This window comes from Triticum aestivum, chromosome 2A (genome assembly GCF_018294505.1).
Source record: "Triticum aestivum cultivar Chinese Spring chromosome 2A, IWGSC CS RefSeq v2.1, whole genome shotgun sequence".
Lineage (NCBI taxonomy): Eukaryota > Viridiplantae > Streptophyta > Magnoliopsida > Poales > Poaceae > Triticum > Triticum aestivum.
The window spans coordinates 75,887,242-75,891,126 of NC_057797.1; positions in this window are offsets into that span (position 1 = coordinate 75,887,242).

Here is a 3,885-nt window from a genome sequence, read left to right on the forward strand (position 1 = left end):
GTCTTTGTCAGGTAGAAGCATGACATAGTGAACGTGGGTATAGCCTGGGCCACCGCAGTGACTATCGTTTCCTTCCCCGTTTTCACAATCAGTCTCTCCTTCCAACCATAGATCTTCCCCGAGATCGCGTTCTTGACAAACGCAAACGCCTTCTTCCTCGATTTACCAACATGAACAGGCAGACCAAGATATTTTTCGTTCCAAGTTTCGCTCTGGATCTGCAAGGCGTTCTTCACTTCATTCTTTGCTGCAGCGCAGGTGTTTGGACTGAAAATGATCGCCGACTTTTCTAAGTTTATGCATTGCCCCGAGCAACTTTCATAGAGGTCCAGAATTTCCCTCAACGCCTCTGCCTCCTCCCTCTTCACCTTGAGCAGTAACACAGAATCATCTGCAAACAGTAGGTGTGAAACTACCGGTGCTGTCGGGCAAATTTTCACACCCCCTATTCGGCCAGTTGCTTCCGCATCATGTAACAATGCCGACAACCCCTCCGCGTATATGACAAAGAGATACGGCGAGGATAGGTCGCCCTGACGTAACCCTCGGGTGGGAGTAAACTGCTCTGTTAACTCTCCATTGATCTTGATTTGATAATGCATAGTGGTAACATAGTTCATCACTAGGTCGACCCATCGAGTGCCGAACCCCAACTTGAGAAGCATTGCCCGCATGAAATCCCATTCAACTCTGTCATAGGCCTTGCTCATGTCCGCCTTCACCGCCGCAATACCATCCCCCCCTCTCCTCTTATTCAGTAGGACATGCGACAGTTCATAAGCAATGAGTACATTGTCGGTGATGAGACGACCAGGAACAAAAGCACTTTGGTTGTCCGATATAATATCCGGGAGCACTAACTTCAACATGTTCGCGATCACCTTGGAACATAACTTGTATACTACATTGCACAGACTGATGGGTCTTAGATCCTTGATTCTACATGGATTCTTCACTTTGGGGATGAGTACCACGACAGTATCAATCCATCCGTCCGGCATCGGGCCCCCCTTGAGGACCGAGATCACTTCATCTACAACCTTCTCGCCCATGAAATGCCAGTGTTTCTTATATATAATTGAGGGCATGCCATCCGGCCCCGGTGCCTTGAGATCTCCTATGTGATCAAGCGCTGCTTTAACCTCCTCTCGGATTACTTCCTCTTAAAGGATGCCTTTCATAGCCTCAGTAACGTGTGGGTGCACCTTTGACAGAAGTTCATCCATGCGGTGACCACCAGTGGACGTAAAAAGGTCTCGAAAAAAGAGCACACATAGTTATTAAGCCCTTCTCCTTCCTTCACTTCCGTCCCATCATCCCTCCTTAACATCTTGATTCTGTTAGCTTTCTTCTTCGCCGACGCCACTGCCATAAAATATCGCGTGCACCTGTTTCCATCTCTCAGCCATGAGACATGTGATAACTGTTTTGCTTTGGTATCCTTCTTTTCTTCTAAGTCCTCCACAATGCATCTCAACCTCGCCTCCTCTCTTATTTTCTCCTCAGACACCGGAGCCCTCATGCAACTCTCCAGGCTCCGACGCGCTTTCCTCAGGCGACTCTCCAACTCCCCCGCCACTTCCTTACCCCACTTCCTAATTCTCCCAGCCACACACCGCATAGCAGATGCTACATCTCCACTTCCCTTCTGACAGCCCTGCCCCCACGTCCTTTGCACCTCCGCACTACAACCCTCCTCTTTCAGCCACCAGGCTTCAAATCAAAATCCTCTGTCGCCTCCCGCCATCCTCCTACCTCCTCCTTGAGTGCTAACGATGACTGGTCGGTGATCTGAATGTCGAGGAGCTCCATTGATAACTGTGAACTCAGGGAACCATTCACACCATAAGGCATTTGCCGTGGCCCTGTCCAACCGCTCACAGATGTACGAGTCAATATCCTTACTGTGGTTCCTCCATGTGTACTTATCACCTTCGTAACCGATGTCACATAACTCGTAGGCCTCCAAAGCTTCTCTGAAGCGATCCATGTACCGCTGCGGTCTAATAGCACCCCCGATTCTTTCATCCGATGTCACCCAAACAAAGCCACGGTCTTCCAACTTGATGCTGTTGAGCTAGCAGTCTCATTACCCTCCACGTCTCCACTTTCCTCTCTGCATCCGACTCTCCATAGACACCCGTTAAACGCCACACCCTACCATCCTCCTCCACCACATCTGCATCAACATGTCGCCTTCCATATGATCGTAGAGTCACATCAACACCCCTCTTCCAAAAAAGTGCCACTCCTCTACTTCTCCCCTCTGGGTTCCAGACTACCAAGTGGGCAAGACCAAGAGTCCACCTGAATCTCTCCAGTTCCTTCTCTGTCAGTTTAGTCTCCGCCAAGAACACAATGTCGGGTTCCTCCTCCCTCCCCGGATCTAGGAGGCTACGAACTGATGGGCCGTTCCCGAGTCCCCGGCAGTTCCATCCAACAATTTTCATTGCTCCCGGCGGGGCTGCTCTTGCAACCCGGCCGATGTATATTCATGAGATTCCTCCCTCTGAACATATTGACTCCCTTCCACCTTATCTTCTCCTCCCTCCACTCTACTCTTCTTCCCCGCCTTCTCCTGCTCCTCATCTACTCCCCCTCTCTTCTGACCTAGAACCACCTCCCTAGCAACATTGCCCTCCGACCTCACCTTGTCTCTACCCTTCTTCTTATACCTCTTGCCCTCCGGGTTCCTGCTACTCACACCCTCCAACGGCATAGTCTCATCCTCTCCCCCCACCTTGACCTAAGCGCCCTTCTCCTTCACGCCAGGTATATTGATGGTACCCCTGACATCTCTGGTTAGTGACCCTCCAACTCCCACATTCTTCCCCGTCCCACCCATCTTCGTAGTTGTAACCCTCTCCTGAAAGACCAGCTTCTTCGGTTCTCCTCCTAGTTTGGGGATAGTGGCATTCTTTGGGGGACTAGTCACCTCCTCCCCTTTCTCTTTAGCCTCCTGTCTTCCCTCTCCAGACCGCGAATCACTTTTGCACCATGATAAACTGTCACTGCCGCTTCCCGACCTTTCTCCCGATTTACTGAATCCAAAGTTCCTTCCTCTACCCGAGCTACGACTACTACTCCTCCACAGACCCTCCTCTGCATAACCCCTTCTCTGCCCCATGTCAGCTTTGAGCCACCTCCCAAACTGTTGTTTACCTCCCTTCCCACATTTGATCCAGCAATCCTTCTCCCCGTGTCCGATCACACCACACGTGTAACAAAAGTCCAGGAGAAATTCATATTCGAATCTACACCATCCTCTCTCCTCCTCTTCCTCCTCCATCCCCGCTACTACCATCTGCTTATCATGCATCTTCCCCCCTCTGACTCATCACTCAAAGTGAACCCCCTCATAATGGGTTTATCAATACTCATACGCACCTTAATCCTCAGGTACTTGCCTATTGTGTTACCATCAGCTCCAGTATCTGCCTCCTCAAAGCGACCGATTAGGTTTTCGATATCTTCAGCAGCTTCCTCATTCATCATACCCAGGGGCAAATCAAAGACCCTAACCCAGATCGGAATATTATTGAATTGGTAGTCCTCCGGCCTTTTACTAGGCACATAGTCTTCCACCACCACCAGATCTTTATCGAACATCCAGGGACCATCATCCAGCGCCTTCCTCTTCCCCGTCTCCTGATGAAACGTGAACAAGAATTTGTTTACCCCTATCTCCTTGCAATCAATCCCCTTGATTGGGCACTAGATCTTCCCCAGCGTGAGACAGATCGCATCGGGATGCCTCGGCTTCTCCGACATCACCTTCCCAACCGCCTGAGCCGCCACCTCCTTCCCCTTTTCCTTGGCCAAGATCCTGATCTTGACTCCCTTCTTCTCCTCATCCGAGAGCTTCAACCCCTTGAACAGCCCAGC